General features: G+C 44.7%; 1 protein-coding gene and 1 long non-coding RNA gene across 4 annotated transcripts in view; both read left to right on the plus strand.

Moving 5' to 3' along the window:
• Nucleotides 1-22352, plus strand: part of CREB3L2 (cAMP responsive element binding protein 3 like 2) — a 76141-nt gene that overhangs the window by 17087 nt on the left and 36702 nt on the right. For 2 of the 3 annotated variants that reach the window (XM_069807555.1, XM_069807557.1), the window contains exon 1: nt 15186-15205. The exons of the other annotated variant lie outside the window; for it this stretch is intronic. The gene's annotated coding sequence lies outside the window, so the exon portion shown is untranslated. Of the gene's footprint in view, nt 1-15185; nt 15206-22352 lie in introns of those variants that run through there. 3 annotated transcript variants of the gene reach the window in all.
• Nucleotides 10634-11505, plus strand: LOC138690078 (uncharacterized). Its single transcript, XR_011328876.1, has 2 exons — nt 10634-10866; nt 11170-11505. It is a non-coding gene; the product is annotated as an uncharacterized lncRNA (long non-coding RNA).

The following is a 22352-nucleotide window of genomic DNA, read 5'->3' on the forward strand; positions in this document are numbered from 1 at the left end:
TGCTCAAGATCAGTGTTAACTTCTCAGTCGTCTTTTTAGCAAATAACCTTTCTGTCCTGATGGTATTCATTTAAAAACAAGCAAACAAAAAAAAAAGGGGGGGGGGAGGAGAAAGGAGAGAGTTTTTCCATCCTTCTCTGACAGTGAGGGAAAACAAGGTTATAAAATGTTGTTGTTTATATTTTTATGTGAGGAGCAGCTCTGCCTCATTTAGGTCTTTTTTCCACTATTGTCTAGTGTACAGTCTCTTGAACTGGTGGACAGGCTCATATGAAAGGGCACGAGTGTAACAACTCTGGAGAGTAAAAAGGGCTTCTAGTATTTTATTTGGAAAGGATATAGCTGTAGGGTTTGTTGAGGGAGTCCAGGGAAAGGCAGAAGGAAATAGAAGAGCAACTGACAAATGTGTGCTGTTTCAGCCAATTCCTGCCCTAGTGTCCTGGTTTCGGCTGGGGTAGAGTTAATTTTCTTTCTAGTAGATGGTATAGTGTTATGTTTTGGATTTTAGTACAGGAACAATGTTGATAACACACTGATGTTTTCAGTTGTTGCTAAGTAGTGTTTATACCAAGTCAAGGATTTCTCAGCTTCTCATGCCCAGCCAGCAAGAAGGCTGGAAGGGCACAAGAAGTTGGGAGGGGACACAGCCAGGACAGCTGACCCAAACTGATATTCCATACCATGAGACGTCATGCCCAGTATATAAACTGGGGGGAGTTGGCCCAGAGGGGAAGGGGGCAGAATCGCTGCTCAGGAACTAACTGAGCATCGATTGCTGAGTGGAGAGCAATTGCATTGTGCATCACTTGTTTTGTATATTCTAATTCTATTATTATTGTAATTTCATTATCATTATTATTTTCTTATTTTTTGTCCTGTTAAACTGTCTTTATCTCAACCCATGAGTTTTACTTTTTTTTCCCCGATTCTCTCCCTTATCCCACTGAGTAGGGGTGGGGAGCGAGCGAGCAGCTGTGTGGTGCTTTGTCGCTGACTGGGATTAAACCATGATACCTAGAAACCGTGCAATGCAGGAGGATGCTCAAGACTACTGCAGAGGGGTGTCACTTCTGCTCCCCACCTTGCTGGTAGATAGTGGTTGTCTTGTGGAGCTTATGTTGTTAAATTTTCATGTATCTGACCCAGGCCTGCCAGCTGCTGCTGGCTAAGTTTAAATAGGAGAACCTCCTCCCTTTAAGAATTAAGGTTTGGAGAGCTCTTCAGGGGTTTCAGACTGAGGGACAGGGCAAGGGCAAGGACTGGACAACAGTCAGTGATGGAATTTTGGGGGGGAAAAATAGCAAGGAGGACTCATAGCTTAAAACTTTAATAAAGACTAGTTGGACTGACCAGGAAAGTTTAAGACAGTAGAAACTGGCTGCAATCTCATTTAAAACAGGCGTTATCAGTAAATGAGGCTGGATTCTTCTTACTCCATATTTCTAGTATACGCATGATAAACCTGCAATTTAGTAGCAGAATCTTTATCTACAAATTGTGCTTTCTTATATCTTTCTCTGGCAGACATCATGCAGTGTGTATCAATGCCACTTTGGAATACTGGGCCTGCTGGTTGTAGGTGCCTTTAGGAAGTCTGCGTTGCTTTGGTCAAAGGCTGACTGATAGTGTAGTGCAAGCTGGCTCAGCCACTTGCTTTGGTTGAGATTCTGGCTGGGCTTATAGTGTTAAGGAGGATTAAAGGAAGAAAAAAAGAAGATAAAATGTGCCTTTACCAGAAAGTGATGCAAACCTCAGACGATCCAAATTGATTCCCTCTTCACCAGGGGAAGGAGTGCACTCAGCCTTGGCAAGAAACCTTGATCTGTCCACTAGTGTGTTGTTTTTGTTGGAGGTGTGCCGTATTTTGGAGACAGTTTCTGTAATTTGGGGAAAGGGTGGGAGTCTACTGCCCAAAGCAGAATATATCAGAATATTGCACTTTGCACGTTAGCAAAATAATATTTAAATAGTGTAGTTTAGGTAACTTTAAGAAATTTTGGAAGCTGTAAGTGGAAGGTGCATCTTTTGCTTAGTTATAGTTATGCATAGCAATAAGGGAAGGTGAAGATCTTGCTCATTAATATTGTGGGATTTTGCTAGATGGAAGCATATGTGAAGAAGAAAACATGGAAGCATGAAATATTTTGCAATCTACCCCTGTATATGCGGTGCTTAAAATGTGACTTAACTATTAAAATAAAATCATTTCTGTTACGAGTTTTTGGTTGTTGCCAGCCAGCTCTGATTCTACAGTAAGCTTGAACAATGTAGGAAGTACACTGCTGCTGAACCTAAGATGCCATCCAAGTCGCTTGTGCTATTCGTTAGGCATTGCATAGGTACTCCCTTGCTCAGGAGACACAGATTTGGTATCTTGTGAGAGGGCTGGAGCACTAACGCTGCTGCCGCAGTGGCATCCCAGCTTGTCATGCTGTGTAAATAGGGAGGGACAGATTTGTAACTTTGGAATACATCTGTAGTGTGAGTGGGTGGTTACAGATTTGGCTGGCTACGGGAGGGTGGCCGAGCGAATATTTTACTGTAGTTGTCACAACTATATATGGAAGACCAGAAAAAAACACTGCACTGGTCAGGCGGCTTACCAAAAGAACCTCAGCTGAATTTTCTTTTCCAATTGCTTCAGTGTGTCTGGATTGTTTCTCTAGTAAGAAACAAGTTGGGTACTTTGTGTCTGATGGATGGCAAATAGTCTGGAGATAAGTAGGTACTTCAGTTTGAGGCTGCCCATGGTGATCATAAACGATCATAAAGTACTTTGCCACCTAGTGTTGTCTTTTTTGATGGCATTTAGGAACATCATATGCCAGAAGCAGATGTTCCCTTCAGTAGGAAGGCCTGGATAGTCATGTGTGTGCATCCCCCAACACACACAGGTGCACACGCTTTGGAGGAAGCAGCATTGCTGGTGCTCTCCCAAGGCTTGCAGTGGCAGTCTTGTAAATAGAGCCTGCAGGACTGATTCTGCTGATTTATGGTAGTTCTGACAGCTCCACCCATCAGGGATTTCAGGGTTGTGATAAGTAGCCTGCAAAATCCTACTAGGCGGTTAAATTTTGTTGTTGCAACATAAGAGACAGTACGTCCTCATCAGGATGCACCGTAGCCTGAGACATTTCAGGCTGATCCATGAGCTCATAAGGATAGGAAACCACACAGTCTCCTCTAAGGAAGAGCTGTTCACCCTGGAGATGTTACAAGTATGCAATGCAAACTCAGATAAGATGTCCAAGTCAATCTGTGTTTTTTCCTCATTTGATCATGGGATGACAGTTCAGTGGAATTGTTCTTTAAAGTGCATCTTCACACAAAGAAATTTTGTGAAGTCTTTGACAGAGCTCAAATTGCTCAGGCCATGAATGTAAGAAGAATTTATTCACTGTGGGGAACCTTTAAAGTTGTCTACTCTTTATACTAGTTTTTTTTCTTCCTGGGACTGAAGACAAAGCATCTGTGTTCCAGCCTTACGCATATGGATAGGTAGATTTACATATCCCAGTACAGGAATACTTAAGTTCTTGCTCCATTTCCAATGCCAAACGCTGCTCTATTTTGAGGATGTCACATCTTGCATTGCCTTATCTGGAAAACAAATACTAACATGCCTCAGTGTTGTGTTTTATGGAATAATTACAGAAAATGAAGAGTCGCCCATACTGGTGAAAATGATGTGCTGCAAGAATATGGGTCTTATTTTCTATTTTCTTAATGGAAGTGCATTTTTCATGTCAGTGAAGTTCTGTGGACCTGACCTCAGCCACAGTGGGCTAATTGTTGCAATTAAATCACAAATTATGTCATTCATAATACCTGTAGAGGGAGCAGTGCTTTGCGCAAGGTAGTGCTATTTGTAGGGGACAGCAGCTGCAAGGACATCTGTAAAGGTCTTCCCATCCGCTGATCTGACTTCTGCTTTTGGAGGAAAACTCCTTTTGCTCAAATGATACTCCTGTTAAGAATGTCCGCTAATTGGTTTGCCTTGGTGGGAGCCAAAGCCTGAGCAGACAGAGGCAGCCCTGTGCATGGAAGCTGGTCTCATCTGGTAGCACCATTGGTGCAGAGGCAGTGCTTGTGTGGGTGGTGGGTTTGTAAGCAGATATGGCTGAGCATCTGCTCTCAAGGAGAACAAGCCACGCAGGATTTGACTAGATTTTACCCCATTGTTGGTGTTTGCGCCACTTCCCATGAAGCAACCTCTTTGGCATCTTCTGGATTTGGTGACTTTGTAATGAAGGTTTGCTGGAGGGATCAAGCTTTGGGGGAGTGCTACAGCTAAAAGGCAGACCTTGGATGCAGCACAGTCCAAGAAGAAATTCTCTGTGAAGCAGGCTGCCACTGTAAGCCGTGCAGTTTTGAGAGGTGGGTAGAAAAAAAATCCCATCTTTCCTGAGAGAGCTTGAATTGTGCAAGGCTCGATGCTTGGACTGCTGATAAGCAACTCTTATAATGTTATGGAACCTAGTTGACCTCTCATATGAGTTTGTCCTGATCGGCCAGGCAGGTCAGAAATAAGGCAGGAATCACCCTTGGGAGAGAAAGCAAGAAATTAACAAGTGACTTTAGCTCTGGTTTGGTGTGCTCTGCTGAGAAGGCTAGGCCCCTGGCTGGCCCCTTTAGATCTGCTAGCGTAACTGAACCTGGAGTAGCTCCCTCGTACTGCTCTGCCAAGGTGGTCTGTGTTAGCTTGAACAGTGGACCTCAAATCCATCGTGATGGAACTGGGTTGGAGCAGCAGATTTGGAGTTAAGCCATCCTCTCTGAGGGAACGGTGACCTCTGGGAAAGATGATGACTTCTGTTGAAGATGAATAATAATCCAACACAGTTTCTGGCAGAAAGGCACATGTCTGCAGGTTATGCTTGTTAAACATTTTTTGTTTCAAAATTCCTAGTGACACAGCAACACTAGGATTTTCTTGGCAGTGCTCCTTCGTGTGGAGTACTGATGCCATGGGATGCTGAAAAGAGGCTGAGACAGCTGAATGACACCTTTTGGTGAAACAGTTAGGACGTAAGGTCAGGGTGTTAGAGATTTCAAATGCAAAAGGATTTCAATAAACATGCAATCTGGTGTGATGGCTTCAAACTCAGAATTGCAGTTAGAACGTGCCTCTTTGTTGCGCTCAGTCTGAGTTCTAATGATAGAGCTGGCGTATCCGAGTAGTTTGCATGTGACTTTGCCAGGACTTGCTCGGTTTTCAAGATGTGCTCTCATCCATTGCATATGGGCAGCATTTAGCCTCTTGAGCTGTGAAAGATAAGTTGCCAAAGAATGTTTCATAGCTTGATATTGTTATAACAGTCCTCCCCACATGCTGGTTTTTCAGGCATGTCGGGGTTTTCTGAAATGTGTTCCTTCAGTTTTGTTCGCACTGGTTTGTGTCGTCTGAGAGCCCTACTTTCTCCACCGCCATCGACAGAGAAAACTGACTTCTCAGTTTGAAAAAACCCAACTGTTAGACAAAAATGAGGGTAAGATAAGACTGTGGTCATGCAGTCTGGAGGGTGTCCCATCAAAGCCTAAGAATAGGCAGGGGAGCATGCCATCGCAATAGCCTGCCTTATAATTGCTCCCCTTGCCCCTCCTCTCGCCCGTCCACTTAAAAGCTGAACGCAGGAAAGAAAAAAGACTACAAAAAAAGAAACCAACCCCCAAAAATACCCAACCAGGACAGACTGACATGGTGAAAGCAGAAGCATGCAATTAAAAAAAGCTGTGTGCGCCCGGTCCCAGACATTCCTGCAGCTGCAGGCTCCCGGCGCAGTATCCGGGTGGGCTGGACCCCTGCCAGCCCCCTCTCTGGGCAGGGGCTCTGCCGGGGAGCTGTTAACAGATGGGGGGAAGCTGGGGTTGTTGCTCTTTCTCCACAGGGCAATGGGGTTTCCAAGGTCCTGCCTCTGCTCAGAATGTCTCACTTTCTCTGTTTATATGCCTTTGACAGGCTGCGCTGAAGGAAGAAAGAGCCTCAGAAATCAGTCTGAAAGGAAAACCAAGCACAGCTCCCCTCCAGTGGGGAGCCCACCTCTGCTTTACACCCTGTCTGCACAGTTCCTGCTCTGTGCGCCTGTGGTGGAGCAATTTACAACAAATGTCTCTGTGTTTCTTTTTGGGTTGGTGGGGAAGGCGGAGGGGTCAGCGCTGCCGACAGTCAGTCTTTTGAGACCCTGGGACCATTGAGCCTTGCATGCGTGTGTAACTTTTAACCAAAACCCGTTGAATCCATATGGTTTTATTCTACCAAAGGGATGATGTAAATCCAGGAGGGATTTAACACGTTGGTTGCCAGCAGTTAAACATAAAGTGTGAGAGCAGGGCTGGGACTTGGCGGGGGTGAATTGTAGTGATACTCTTGCCTCTTTCTGAGGACAACAACTCTGTGTCTGTGCTTAGGGCTGAAGCAGCTCTGGGCACATATTTAGTCGTTCTTTGCTGGTTTCCAAAACGCAGGTTCTTCCAAGTGGTGTTGGGTATGAGAGAAGCTGTATTTACTTAATTTATTAAAATAAATGGCTAAGCAGAACAGCTTTTGGTGTTGCTCTAATGGTTGAGGAAAGGTGAACAACTGTATCGTTTGGGCATTGAGAATTTTTTAATTTAAAATACGTGTTTTAAAGCGTGCCCAGTGACAGATGTGATGGGGGAGCTGTGGCACAGCATTGCTTTCCCGTGCTGCTGCCTGCAGTTGTCTGTCTTGTGTCTCTGCTGGTGGCTGCCATGGGAAGAGGTGCCCAGGCCTTATGCACCGGTCTTTTAGCTTACACTGCTGAGGATGGCGAGTTGGGCACCTTGTCCCCTCCTCTGAACAGAAATGGCTGGGGTGAAGGCCTAAGGCCTACTCTTCCCATCGTGAGAGAGCAATAGTCTTGCAGGGAGCCAGAGGGCAATGTCGTCTTAAACCAGGGCTGTTTTTCAGGATATTTTTTCCAGAACTTGTTTGTCTGAGTTTTCGGGCAGTGACGGAAGGGTGTGGGTATCCCAGGGCTAGATCGGTATCTTAAGCAAAAAGCACCTGGGGTGCTCTGGATGGCTCTTGGCAAAATGTTGTCCCTTTCCTGAACATCTCCAGGGCTCTTCCCATCACAGGCAACGTGCTCTTGTGCCACCATCGGCAGAGGCTGAACGAGGTGAATGGCCGTGTGACCTTTTTGCTGCTACAGGTTATTTTGCCAAGGGCGAAGCTTGGGTATATCAGCAGAGGAGGCTTGCCTGTGGCTGTTCCCGCATTGGTTACACAAGTGTCCTCTTGTTTTTGGGATAAGAAAAGAGTCATTGCCGTGGGAATTTAAGTGTTGAAAAGCAAGATAAGGAGCTATGTACATTCCCCTCCTGTTCCCCAGTTGTGTCTTTGTGCCTCTTTTCTGCCTGTCTCATCACTGAAGGCTTTAGCAGGTCACTGCTGTGGTTCTCATAAGTCCTGGCAGGGAACCTCTCTGTAGTCCTCCTTAGCGACTTGATTTCTTCCCTGAACAGGGAAAACAACTTCAGACTGTACCAGGAGAGCATCTGAATATGCGTTTGGGCATCCCTTAACAATGAGAGATTTCACACTGTTTGGCTGGGTCTATAGCCAATTTGCTTATTATTGCTCTGGTTGCCCCTCTTGGAGGTGTATGGTAGCAGTGTGGTCTAATAATAGGGAGCTTTATTTACAATGATGAAAAGTCCTATCAAGCTTTTATTCCTGCAGTTACAGCTCTGTGTGTATGGCCTCTATCTGACCAGCAAAAAAGCCATGAATACAAGTTTCTACACATCAAAAAAGGCTGCTTCTCAACATGTATCTCTATTTGCTCCTTGAACTTTTAAAAATGGATTTGCATCAGGATCAGACAAATCATGTGCTTAAATAAAAATGGCTAGAGCACTAAAACTTTAAAAGCGTATTAGATTGTCAGTGCTTTTATTTAGTATTTTCATTTCAGGTGGGGGGAATATACGGTTTGAATTACTATTGGCATGGGCATCTGGTCTAAATCTGTTTCCATGTTCTGTCCTGACCTTTCCTGACTGGCTTAACAAATCCTGTCAAAAGTGGAATAGTTTTAACTGCTGCTACATGAGCCAGAGATTGGAGCAATGTATACAGGATGGGGAGACTGATGATCTCTTCTACTCCTTCCCCCCTCTCCCACTTGCCTGGCAACTGATAAAATACCACATACGGTGGTTATACAGAAAGCTGGATGGTCCATTTAAATTTCTATTATCTTGATCTGTTTGCAGGCTTTTCCTGAGTGTGGCTGGCTGTCCCCATAAAGTGCTGACTGGAGGCTTGTGTAACTGGATCCTTTCATGGAACAGAGCTATTGGGTCCTTCTGTAAAACAGTCTAGTGGGCTCCTTTTACAAAATGCTATCCTACTGGACCTTTTGAAGTGTTATTAGATATTTTATTATTGCAGCATTGGAAAAATAAAGATGACTGGTAGTGGGGAAAAAAAGGACAGCTGTTTTTTCCAAAAGAAGAGTTGTTATTTCTCCATATTGTCTGTCCTATGCTTGAGTTCCTAGTGTGTGCGTGCTAGCAACTTGCTACCGGTACAGGACAGGTACAATTCAGCTTATGGAAATCCCAGAAATGCTGAGTTCCCATTTGGCATTAGTGCCAGCCATGCTCATTTTGACTCTTGCTGAAGACCAGATCTTCCTGAGCCATCTGGAACTACAACTTGTCGGTAGAATCAGAACAGTGATTTTCAATCCCTTGTCTTTTTTGCACACCTAACAATTTTCTAGGGAAGTTTGCAGACTCTGCAAACTCACTTCCTGTTTTGTAGTTTCCTTTGTTACCTTTTGTAGATTTGCAACCAGGAAAAAAAATAATAGAGGAGAGGGTGCTCAGCAATTCTGAAAAACTGTTGATTTTAGTTTTGGCATGGCTGAGTGTTTGTATTGGTTCTGTATAAGATGTGGTCGTTGTGAACCTTGATTTAGAAAATCTTCTAGTTCATAGAATTTTGCTGTAGTCTTTGGTGAAGAATACTGATAATATCTCCATGTGTGCATATACATTATGAATATAAAGCCATCTTAGACAGATGTCTGAGTGCTTTACACATGAACCATTTATTCTTGTATGTTAATTCAATGAATAAAAACTCGCTGTGGCTTTTATGAGCTTTTGTTTTTTTGATGGAAGCTTAAGATACTCCATGGTAACCCACTGAAAGTCAGGTTCCACTTTCAGTTCATTGGGGCAACACCAATCCAATGGTAGATCTTCTCCCATACTGATGCATGTCCTGAGAACTTGGGTTTGTTTCTTTTAATGATGCTGTATTTCAGTGGCATGAGGTCAGTACTGTTGCCTGTAGCCAACTCCGACCCCCGCAGGAAGCAGCAGTTTCAGGATCACTTCTCTTTCTTTTTTTTCTTCTTTTAGCTAAAGGACCTTCCTGATATCACACATTTGTCGGTGTACTTTAGGCAACAGTTTTCTGTGTAAAATCCGCTGCAAGTTTCAAATTCCTCAAGAGTCCCATAGCGTTTCGCTCTCCCTCCCTCCTGGTCCAGATGGTCTGTAGCAGATGCTCATCCGAACTGTTCCGCGGCCGATGGTGCCGTATTAAAAAAACTGAGCTATATTTAATACACACAGACACACACACAAGCATGCACACACAGACACGTATATATCTCTGTGTATATATAGCCTTAACTAGCTCTGGAGTTATTCATTGCTGATAAGCAGTACAAGGTTTCCCCCGATTATTTTTCTGGCTATGTACCTGTGTTTCCTTAGAGCTGAACAGACTCATTTAGCTCTGGGAGAGTGTTTCCCCCCCCGCTCAGGTGCTCTCCGCTTGAGCTGCGTAATGCGGGGGCTGTACTGGCTTGGTGCTCAGCAGCCAGGGTTTCGCGTGGCCACACACCACAGATGGCTTCCAGGCTGTACGGAAGAAATCACAAAACCTGACATTTGAATGCAGATTATGCTTTCTGAGCTCCTGAGCTTGCTCTTTACCTCTGATAGCCCTCAAAGCCTGAAGGAGCTGTGTGGGTCCCTCCCTCCAGGCCTCGGCACAGCGTCCAGCACCGAGCCCGGCCGTGAGGGGCTCCCTCTTTGGCTTTTTTATGATCCCGATAATCTTGGCATTGAATGTGATGCAATCTTCCATGCTGTTATCCTTGAAATCCCTCGTGACAGGAGAGTATCGCTTTGTTATTGCCCTTGGACATGTGGAATGAAGAGGCAAAGGGCACCTTCGCGCCAGGTGGCGAGAGGCCCCGGCCCGCTCAGGCGGTGTGGGACAGCACACGGCATGTTCGGCTTCTGCCTGGCCCTCTAACCACAAGGCTGTATTTCTTTCCTTACAGCAATGTTGACAGAGCCTGGAAAAAACACTTTTTTTTTTTTTTTTTTCTTTCTTTTAATCTCTGGGGTCACGGTTACACAAGCAGGAGCCGAGGGGCCTCTGGAGGCCCAGGGCTCGCGCTAGCTAGGTGCTGGGACAGGCGTCTGTGAGGAGGCCCCATGTCCTTCCCCACACACACACCCGGCTGGGCCTCTCCCTCCCTTCTCCGCCTGCTCACCGGGCACCCGGTCGCCTCTGAATAGCTTGAGTAGATCTTGGCTGCGGCTCGCAGGGGTCTGAGTTAGCGTTGGCCGGAATAGCGCGAATGAGTGATTACGTGTGCCTGTGCTTATGCAATGTCTGAAACTTCCCTCCGCCTGTCTCTATCCCCGGGACGCTGGCAGGCTTTTTTGGCAGTCTCGGGAGAGTCGTCTTCCACACCACACAGCGCACTCGCTCAATATATCCAATTAATTACATTGCAGTGCTGCAAGGGAAAGCAGCTTTGTGCATTAGCATTTGAGGGATATGGACTGGGAAGATGCTGCGCAGGGGTGCGTGTGTATGTGCTGGCTGGAGGCATTGCCTAGAGCGCCCTTCTGCTTTAGTGCCAGGAACTCGCGTTGCCTGGTGGGATTAATCTTGTAATTAATCTTTAAAACAGGATGAAACTCCTCCTTTCCTTTAAATGCTCCCTCTCCTTCCTTTCTGTCAGCTGTTTGCTTTTAATGTTTATCAAACTAAAAAACACAAGGGGCTTTTTTCTAACATAAAATAAAAGTCCCAAGTTACCTTGTTCTCTCTATGTATTTGAATGGGATTGCATGTTACATGCTTGTGTTTGTGCTTTTTCTCAGGCTTAAAGCAAGAATAAAGTCACTCGCCTCTGCTGTCTCTGCTATGGGCAGCCTTCTGCTGCTGCAAGCTTGGAAAGGACGATAGGCCATGGAGGAGATGCCCAGACATGTGCAGCTTTGCTAACTAGGAGACCTTGTAAAAGAGATTTGGAAATGAGCACCTGCTGAATGACTTCTTTTGAAGTCAGTCCCTCCACATGGAAGCTCCCTTTTAATTCCACCATGCGCCCTGGCATTCCCCTTGCCTGAGCTCGTGGGGAATCTTCCATCACCACTGACATCAGCCATCTACCGGATGTGGTTTGTTTGGAAATTAAACGTGGACTCTGAAAATGATCACGACCCTGTGTGCTTGTGAGTCCTTGCAGTTTGTTGCAGGCGTTTGTTTGTGCCTTGGCATGACTGCAGCTGCCCCTCTGTTCCTGAGGAACAGATCAGTATCAAAAGGATAGGGTATAGTTTGCATGCGTGGGTGTTGCTGAGTGTTTGTGTTTTCAATCTCTTTGATTGAGAAACCCTGAAGTCCAATGCAAGGCTGCCAAATTTCTCCTCTGTGACCCTCTCCCAGCTCTCCATTGAAGTGCAGCTCTTGGGGTGATGGCAAGCAGTAGAGGCTCCCTCTCCCAGCCAGTGCTGGGGAGTCCGCAGCCCTCACCAGCCCAGCTTGGGCGTGGGGAGGAAAGCTGACTCACTGGCGCAGTAGTGCTCGAGAACCCAGCCTTAAAAATAAACGAAAGGAAAAGGCTTTCAGTGGGCTAGTGCTGCAGGATGTGCCGGCCACTTCAAGTTTATTGAGCGCTGTGTTTGGAGCTTGCTTTTGAGCAGGTGGGTTGTGTCTAACGTGAACAACCTTTGGTCTTAAACCTAGATTCTTGAACTGTGTTCACCGGCTGCGTTCCTGATAAGGATATCGAGTTACCTGGAATATAGGAATGCAGAGCAGCATCAGCAGGTTTCCCAACTCTGGGTTTGTATTGGGTTCTCCAGAACATGCTGCTGCTCTAGTAAACAGGCTTGTTTTGCTGCAAGAAGGCCAAAGGAAACAATTATGATTAATTAGTTTAACCTTATGTAAATCGTGGGCTATAAAACTTCACCAGATTGTTTCCTGTTTGAATTCCTGCATATCTTTGTAGGGAAACCTCTAGTCTTCAATTAAAAATGGCTTGAGTTGAAGAATTCACACTGTTCCTTCAGGATTGATTGTTCTCCCTTTTTTTAATAGTGACCCTTTATAACCACGATGAATGGATCTGGCTTCAGCTTGTAAACTTAGCTGCAAGCTGCTAGAGCCATTCTCTAAGTCTTATTCCCTGTTTTGGTACTTAAAAAAGTCCATGTTCTGCATTCATTTCCTCTTTGACAAGCTGAATATATTGGTTTCTTCTTTTGTTATTTGCTTTTATTTTTGAGGCAGGATTTCCAGCTCCACAGTGATTCTTGTGATTCTCTGAACTTTCTCCAGTTGTTCAACACCCTTTTTTTGGAATTTGGCAGTCTAGCATTGGAACCTGGCTGTGGCCAGTAGCAGCTGCATCCACCATGAGCATGGAGAAAATGAATTCCTGCTTCACACCCCTCTGTTTTCTGAAGTCCTCAAACCCATGTACTCTGGGTTGTGCAGGGGACACAGACTTGTGCAGCAGGTTGTGCGATTGGCATGAGGCTGTAGTACAAAGCTGTAGCTGTGGGTTGAGCTTTACAGGGCAACTTCTTTTAAATATGAAAGCTCAATTTAAGAAACAAATACAAACAAAAAACCCCAACCCTGAAATAAATGAAAAAGGCAAAATTTCTGCAATACCATTACCTCCCTGCTATTCTTTGGCTGTGTAAGCCCAGCACTGGCCTCAAAGTACAGGATGGCCATGTGAGGGTCCCCAGCACTCATCTGCTCCTGGGACTGCATGACACCTCGATGCTCTGGCTGAGGGGCTTGACCTGGGGTGTAGCAAGGGGTCTCTTGCATTCAGAGCATGAGCATGCATCTGCAGTAATTCCTCCCCAGGACTTCCTTTGTGCACCCAGCGCTTGTGGTACCTGTCCCACAGATGCTCCTTCAGGCATATTTCTCCCAGGGTCCCAAGTCCTTGAGATCTCCGCTTCTGATTGTCGGTCACCTGAGCATGACCTGTGGCCTTTTGTTTGCAGCAATAAGATTTTTTTTTTTTTTTTTTTTTTAACCTTCAACTCTATTTAAAACATGTCACTTGTTTATGGCTGCTTACCAAGTACTCTGTGTTTTGGTTTTGTGACCAGACCTTTTTATTACTTGCTGCCCCTGCTGATGCTGTATTATCTGCAAACTTCAGCAGTAGTGACTTTTCCTCTCATATCATTGATTCCATATTAGAGTCTGGGGCCAAGAACTGTTCCCTGTGGGAACCCACTGAAAACCTGTGGTGCAACAAGCTGATTTGCGTTTTGCATCTGGAGATTTCTTATTTCTTTATCACACTGAATGTGTGGCCTGTTGACTTCATATCACCAGCTTCGTTTTGTACAGCACCAAGTCAGCTGTCTTACGAGAGACAAGGTGTATTAATCTTGTAATATTATTACAAAAAGAGATAAAATTTGGGAACCTAGTTTATCAGTTATTGTGGAATTATAAGCATCAAATAGATTTCTCTTCCTTTTATTCTTGGACTCTTAACTACTCTCTTCCCTTCTCCATCTCTTCCCTTAGGAATGAACAGTAGGTAGGTTAACTTGCTGTTACTTTGGTTGCCTTGTTTACACCTAAATATTTTCATGCTATTTTTTACAGTCCATTAGTATTGTCTCCTATGGAAAATAGTTTCAAGAGCTCCTTAGACTCTCTGTTTAGACTTTTCAGATGGAGGTTTTCTAAGTCTGCTAATTAAAATGTCCAGCTTTGAGTAGCTGTTGGTTTTAGATTCTCTTCCATTATTGTTGGGATGAAAATCATTTCATTACCATCCTGTGGGATGGCTGTATCATCTGTTCTCATGTAAAGAGCAAGTAATTCAGAACCACCCCCTCCCAGGAATATTCAATTAAACATTTTGATCTTCCTCCCTCCCCCCCAGTAACTGCAGCCAAGCAATGGCCTGATCTGTAATTAACATTCTTCTGGGACCTGAGAAACTCAGAAGCAATCTTTTTTTTCCTCTGAATTGTATTTTCTATTAATTCTTTCTTGTTTTCTAGGTTCTGATTTATGTTATTTCTCAACAATTTTTCCTTTATTCCAGTAGCCCAAATATGTAATACCGGGGGGAAGAGCTTTACATCTCACTTCTGCTTTTATTTCCATATTTTTTATTCTGTGTCTTGGCCGTAACTCAAGTGGGGTTATGTAAGCAGGGTTGTTTGCCAGTGTGGCCTTCTCTTCACCTGCTGTGGTGAGATGGCAGGGGTTTCATTTTTGGTTTTTAGGCACGTGCTGAAATGTTCATAAATGATTTACAATCAACATTGATGCTTTCTTGGTTAAAGACCTTCTCTTGGGTTCCCTTGATCCTCTGTTTTATGGGGGCAGCTTGAAGAGCTTGACCATCTCTTTAGGACTGCAGGGCATGGGCTGGGGGATATGTTTGTTGCAGGAGAAGGGTAGGGCTGCGCTGTGCGATGGCACGCTGGCACCACTCCTGCAGCGGCGTGCCTCTCTCTTGCTGACTCGGGGATGCAGGAGTCTAGTGCTGGCCCCTACTGAGTCTCCTTTCCTTCCTGAACCTGCCTTTTGGGTGGGGAAGAATAAACGAGGGTAAGTCCATAGCTATGGAGTCGCGAGAATGACCACTTTAGGATGGGCAGTTTTAAATGACAAGGCACAAAAGTCAGTGACACTTGGCAAAAGTGTGCAACTGGGGACAGAGGAAGTTCTTGCACAACCTTCCTATGCTGTTTATCTGTCACAGGTTTATTTTATCCCTTCCAAAGCACTATGACTTTCCTCCTCCTGTTGCTTTTCCTCTGCACCCTTACTCTTCTGGGTCTGCTCCTCCAGTGTCTTCGCCTGCAGCTTGTGGCTTCCTTCCCGATTCTGCTGATCTTCTTTACGTCCTGCAAGGTGATGAGTAGCTTAGGCCTCTCTTTTACATGCTTGGGAGCAAAGGTCTGGAAATGGAAGGTACAGAGGGAGGTACAGATGAAGGAAGGGGGTGCTCTCAATGGGGGAGACGACAGAAGCTGAAGTGCCTGTTCACAGGTAAATGAAGGCAGTGCCAGTTTGAAAGTCTCCCCCGTATTATGAGGACTCGTAAGGGGAGAGAGCCAGCACACATGTTACTAAATAAGCTGTTCCACTAGTCCCTGCATTTCTGGAAAGAAGCATAGAGAAGAAGTAAGCACACAACTTTGTTTTTTGTTTTTGTTTAAGACCTGGTCTTAGGATACAGATGTTTCCATCTACTGCTATTTTAGGTCCCAGACCTTAATCCAGTACCACTCCTATTTTATTTTTTTTTTATAAAGTTGACTGAAGTAATGTTTTCTGGCACACTGACAAAAGACTTGTCACAGGAAATTGGAATACTGGCTCTCAAGTATGGGGTATCTTAAAATAATTTGTCTAGACGAATGCTACACATACTTTTGAGTATATATTTATTTGATCTTGTTCACATCCTGTCTTGTTTCCTTTCTCTCTACAGCCTTCAGTAGAGCTTCAAAACAAACTGGTCTGCCTTTGACAAGAGTAAAAACCAAGTGACTCCCACCACTCTTGTGGTGACATAAAATGAAATGCCTCCTTCCTCAGAGGGAAGGTGCCAAAGTACCAGTGCTGATGGAGGTACTGGACCATACAAAATGAGGTGCCAGAATGATTTCTGTGGGTTCTTGTGTGAATTTTGGCAGAGTTAAGGCTGTACAAGTGCAGCGTGGGCAACTTGGAAGTATCCGTCTCGTGGTATGGAGGACCATTGGAGGCGACTTCAAAACTGAAGGCTTTTTGCTGTGGAATGGGTTTGGGCAGGGCTGGCTCATCCAAAGCAGCTCTAGTGTCACAGCTTCAGGTACAAAGTAGGAATGTTCTTCCCTGATGTTGTCATCATCAAGTATTATTGCTTTGCTCTTCCTTAGCTTTCTGGGGCAGTAGCTGGTTTGACATGAAGCGTGCTGCAAAGTTGCAAGGTGGAAACGTTTTGACAGTTTGGGATGAGAAGTCTTTGATTATACCTGCTGTTGGCAAAGTATCAGCTCTGCATGCATACACAGTGTTTGGGCTTAGTGCAAGTTTATGGGAAGGATGAGAGAGATGTCAGATCCAGATCAAAACCCAGGATGTTTCTACTGAAAGCAAGGTATAGGACTTATTTACTGGAATGGTGTTCTTTAATGTCGTTTGTTCCACTATCTGTTGAGATCACATGCTGGAACAGAATTTGACATCAAACTTTTTTAGTGCGTGGTACTTAATGTGTAACGCTCGGCAACAGCAGCACTGAACACAAAGTCCTGCCAGTGTTGTTTCTCTTTTTGCCCTGATAGTAGATATCTGTATGATAGAGGGGGCAGCAGTTTCTGCTGGGCAGGGTCTAAAATCCATGGCAGCTAAGGTCATTGCTAGCCAAAGGCTGCTGATCCTTGAGCTCTGAATCAGAGGAGTTAATCTCCTGGTTAAGGTGATATGACCTATGGATTTTTTCACATTTGTTTTGCAAAAGCACTCTATTTTTTTTTTTTTGCCTTCTCTTGTGCTCAAGCACCTGTCTCTGAGTTCAAGAAAGGGTTATATATGTGTGGTGTGTTTTTTCTTTTCAAAACTTTACATGCATCTGCAATTTTAACCATTACGTCTATCAATGCTAGGCAGCATTTATAAAAGCTAATTCATATTTTCCATAATCAACTCAGGGAGTCTTCATTTAGGCACTTGAAGAGATAGTCTGACTCTTCAGAAATTAAGAGCACTTAAATAAACATTTAGGGGCTTAAGTTTGTGTCCTTTATTTTCAAGCCTCAGCTTCCATGCTTCTACTCTTAAAAACAAATGAACAAACAAAAAACCCAGCAGAACCCCCCCCAGTACTAAAAATAAATCTGCAAAACAAAACCTACTAACTCTTTAGTGAAATAAAATGCCCAGTCTCTCCTTAAGCTGCCAGTACTGATAGTAAAGCCTTACTTATTTTATAATAACTAGACAGCTTTAATTAAAGAGCCGAATTTTGACGGCTGGTGTGTAGGTTTGCAGCCAGCATTAGGAAAAAGAAGGAACGATCGCTACTGCAAGCTGGAACCCTGCCATTTAAACTTTGCAGCCATTAAAGAAGTAACATTGTTGAAGAAGAAAGCAACGATTTTTATTTTAAATGTCAAGTGTCCTGTCAGTCAAGAGTGGCAAGCCAGACTGTGCAGCGAGCGCTGCTGACAGAGCAGAAGTTGTTGTTTCCTACCTACACTGCTCCGACTAATTTAAGATCCTCCTTTGAAAGATACTGGTTTGGTCCTCAGGGAGGGAGGCTGTTGCGAACGCTTTAAACATGAAACAGCTGAGCTGGAGAGCATCTGCATTCTGCAGGAGGCCCCCTGCACTAATGGGAACTTGGATGAGAAATCACGATTTTGCTGGGCTCTCCTAATGGCATCCTGGCACAGTGTGCCCACTGGGATGGTTATTGTTTCTGGGAGGTTGTGCCCATGGGCAGAGGCTGGCAGTTTCAGGTGTTGATTAACATGTGGGAACTGTGATGAGACCTTGCAGGGTGAGCAGATGAGCAAACTGCCGCTGGCCTGCAAGGCAGGTTACAGCATCTCTGTTTTAAGTAACCATCCCTGAATTGCATGCTGCTAGCCATCCGTGGAGAGGGGGTTTTGTCTCTGTGTAGACCAGCTGGACAGCCCCTGTGACTTCAGACTTCTGTGCCTGGTTATCCTTTCCTCCTTTCTGTTATATCCGTAAAGTCATCTGGGAGTTGGACTTGATGAACCTTATGGGTCCCTTCCAACTTGAGATATTCTATGATCTCTAAAATGGGTGCAAGACTAGTGGATTCTGTTTAAAATACAGGAATTGTGCTGGCTGTGCCCTTTACAGAGTGCTTATCTGTGTCCTTTGACAAGGGATGCTGTTACATGAGGACTGAGATTAATCTTCTTTGCTTTCCTCCCCTCCCATTTCCATGGTGAGGGAAGATAAATGAAACCAAGTGCAGTGCGCCCAAATGTTGTAAAACGCTGCTGTAATGTTAAGATCTATCTGCGTGCACTCGAGAAGAAACTGGAGTAACTGCTTTCTTTCAAAAGTGGCTGTAAGTTAAACCAGCTGTGCAACAACAAAATGTGTTATCCCTGCTGCTGAGCTGTTGGGCAGCAAACAAGACCATAAAAGCCCACTGGTGAATTTTAAAATTTGTACACAAAGGTTTCAGCTTGTCTGAAAACTTTCTTTTGCTGCTTATTTTTTGGCTAAACATTGTGTAGTTACCCAGAAGACACTAGTTAGATGTAAAACTTGCGGTAAATGCAAGTTCCTTCTAAAGAGCCTGTAGGTGTACCTGGGGCATAACCCAGCAAATTAGTATTATCTCACAACAAATATTTATGACTGGTGTTGTGTGCCTGGAGCATAGCTGGGGCAAAAAAACCCGAACAACTGCATCTATTACTTTCTTCGCTAGATAATTTTTAATAACATAACTGTTCTCTTTAAGTATCTTGCCTGGGTGCCAAAAATCATCAGAGACACCAATGACTAAGTTTTGGAAGCTGAGCTACCCTCTCTGTCTAGGGTGAGTCACGCTAACTGGAGGTGGTGGGGAGAGGCTTGCCCATACTTTTGGTGGTTTGGAGGCTCGTGAAATGCAGACCTGTCAGTCAGGCTTGTCTTGCAGCCTCTGCAATCACTGGTGGTAAAGAATTGTGACCCTGCTGCTCACCAGGTGAAGAGAAGGGCATGGGGAGAAGTGATGGAGAGTTTCAGTTTTCTATGGTTCTGCCGCTCAAGCTGGCAGCCTGAGAGCTGATGTACGAGACAAATGAAGTGCATACCAGTAAGCCTGGTGTAAGAGGCAAAAAAAATAAGGGGGGGGGGGAAAGTAGCCGAGACAAAAGAATGAATGCATCTGACCTGAGAGCATAATCCAGACGCTTGCTTGCAACACAGAATTATAATGTATTTTGAGGTCTCAGCCAGGGACCCAGATGGGGGGAGCCTTGTTGAAGAGCTTCCAGCTAGCTGACTCACCGTTCTGGTGCTCTGGCCCCCGTGACTCACTCCTCTCCGAGTTTGGCTCTTTTGGGGAGAGGGTGGGAAATAGCAAAACATGCACCCAGCCTATTGAAAAGTTAGACTAGATCCAAGAACTATGCACTGGGGGAAGGGCAGGAGAATGTGAGAAGGTTTTTCCTATTTTATATGACTCCAAAGAGGCTTGGGCTAGGAATGAGCAATGGCATCCTTTTCTCTGCTTGCAGACAGTGGGCTTAAGAGACACTGAACTTCAGGGTTGTTTCTCACCCTTGCTTCAACTGCACAAGGGCTTCTGGTTTTTGTGGGTTTTTTTTTCTTTTCTTTTTTTTCAACCCATATTTAGTCCTAGTTATTGTAGAGTTTAATTTTGTTTTCAATTCTCTTTTTAAATCCAAAATACTTTTTTCTTGGGGGGGTGGGGGGGTGGGGGGTGGAGATGGGGGTGGTGTTAAGGATTAAGTGAAAGAATATTTCAGAACAAGGAAAGGCCTTGGAAAGGCCACAGTTCTTGAAAACTCCCCCCGATTAGTTAAAAATAAATACATCTCTTCTTTGTTGGTTGTGGGCTGGAAATACTTGAGTGTTTGCAATGGAAGTGTGTGCATGCATGTGTGCATAATGGAGTGGATTATAAGATTTGCTCAGCATGAACTTCAGCAATTCCAGCTGTGTAACCTGAGCAAGTTGGGAAGATGTGCAGATTTAATTACCATGTAAATCTATTAGCTCTGAATTTCCTGGCATTTGTTTTGCTGGTGACACAACCTGAATGTTATTAACTTTGTGGATTTTTTTAATCTGTCCAATTTTTTTTAATTTTTTTTTTTTGTGTGCTTAAAATGAGTAATTGCTGGTGTGAGACTCCAAATGATCATATCTGCTGTTATGGTGGATCTTTTTGCTGTTTTCAAATAACAATTTCATGTTACTCTTCATACCCTCCCGCAAATGAGGCAACTTCAGTGTAGTTAATGACCAGAGAGTAAAGAATTTTACAGGGGAGTAAAATAATTGAGCAACTATTTCTTGGTGTCTTGGTTTTGATTTTTACACTATAGAAGATAAACACCTAGAAATCTGAGGTTCCCTTTGTTTGCCCTTGGCAGGTACGTAAGCCAGCGTCGTGTAAATCTCTCTGCTGTGTTATCAGCATGTTTTAGGCATGACTCGGGGGGACTGTTTACAGTCCTCAGTCTCTCTGTTCTCTGCTGTGGCTGCATCTAAGACTTCTCTCCTGCCATCAGAAAGCTCTTCCAGCTATTTTGGTCCTCCATCAGGCTGAGAGTGAGAATCTCTGTGTCCTGTTTAAGAGTAAGCAGTCAGATGTGCCTGCAGTCGCATGCTTAATGCTGTGGTCTGTCCAAGGGGTCTTTTGGTAAATCAGATTTCAGCTATTTCAGGTGTGGTTGCATTAATTTTTTCAAATATTCACTGCCAAATACAGTTGGTGTCCGCCCCCCCCCCAAATTAGTAAAGGTAAGCACCCTGGTATATCAAACTGTATAGGGTGCAGCCTTCTGCTCTTCCACTCTTTCTCCCTGTGGGGATGTTGGTGAATGACTCTGTGGGCTTGGTCTTACCTCTCTTTCAGCCCCCATCTTTGGAATCAATCTTATGGAAAAATACTGTATTGCTGCCAGGCTGTCCTTCGTTTCTCACCCCTGTAAGAGCAATGCAGCAGGAGCTTGGATCTGTGCCTCTTAACAGTGATGTACCAATGCACCCCATGCCAGCTCTTCTGTCCCCTGCAGGGCATATGTGAGTGAATTGCAGAGTGAGGCTCCATCAGTAGCTCTTCTCAGAGCTGACAAAGATGGGTACCATGCAATACAAGCTGTGGCTGAGTTTGGAGAAGGGTGAGTGGTGGCCAGCTTCTCTGCTGCAAACATAAAGCATTTCTGGAACGGGAAGAAGTTGAGAGAAGTGATGTACCTGAAAATCTGCACAATTTGTGTTTGAATCTCTGAAAATTAACTGATTCCTGAGTGCCAGTGAGTACTAAGAACAGTTGTCTTGGTTGTTGGCAGCTGGTGCACACTGACACCTCCAGTCCATCACCAATGAACTTGGAACAGGAAAGTCAACAGCACCACCAGCAACATGTCTGGGAAGAAAACACCTGCCTTGAAAAAGCTTTTTAACCTGTGCCTTGGGGTTTAACCTTGGGGCTGGGCATGCAGAAAGTCACAGACTTCTCTGCTGTGTTGTCATCATTGGTAGGCTGCTGTGTGCAGTCCTCTATGAGCAGCACCTCTAGGCACGGTTCTTCATTAGCTAAAAAGGGCAGGTTTCTGCTCCAAGCCCCTATGGGTGGATGCTGCACTTGCAAACCCAGGCAGAGCTGATAGCGAGGTACGTGATACCTTTTACAGCTCTTGCCATGCAGTCAAGTCTAGAGCTCAACCCATGAAGGTTGACCAGCACGTATGTGCCATCTTTAACAACTGGCACCTTGCCTGGATGCCCCAGAGCTTGAAGCCTTTTGATAGCAGCTGTGACTCCTACTGAGACCTCCTCAGCTACCATATAAGCAGCTGCCAGATGTCTGTGAAACGTGTGCTTGGTTCCTTGAAAAGGAGATGGTATCTCCATGTAGCCACGCTCCTTGATCCGTTTGATGCTATTAACTAGAAATGCTGCTATCGTTTGTGATATTTTGGGTTTTTATCTCCTACACACCTTTGTTTATGCGAACCACAAAGAGCTGCTGAAGAAATTATTAGCTTTTCTCTCTGTTATCTTAATGCGGGAGGAAATTGAGGGGGGGGGCAAATTCATGCCTGTGGTGCATGTTTACTTCCCCATGGATGAGGGCTGGTTTGTGGTCTCCCCTTTCTCCCCTCTTTCCTCATCTCCTTCAGGAGCACTGCCTTACACATTACATGGACTCTGAATCCTTTGGCCCCCTTGCCCCCCACCCCCCATTATTGCTACTCAAACCTAACAAGAGATAAGTATCAGGCAGTTTTGTCCCTATGGGTAGATGGTGGGCTTCATTTTTATCCCATGAGTGCCTGTTGGG

The sequence above is a fragment of the Haliaeetus albicilla genome, chromosome 19 (genome assembly GCF_947461875.1).
Source record: "Haliaeetus albicilla chromosome 19, bHalAlb1.1, whole genome shotgun sequence".
In the NCBI taxonomy this organism is placed as follows: domain Eukaryota; kingdom Metazoa; phylum Chordata; class Aves; order Accipitriformes; family Accipitridae; genus Haliaeetus; species Haliaeetus albicilla.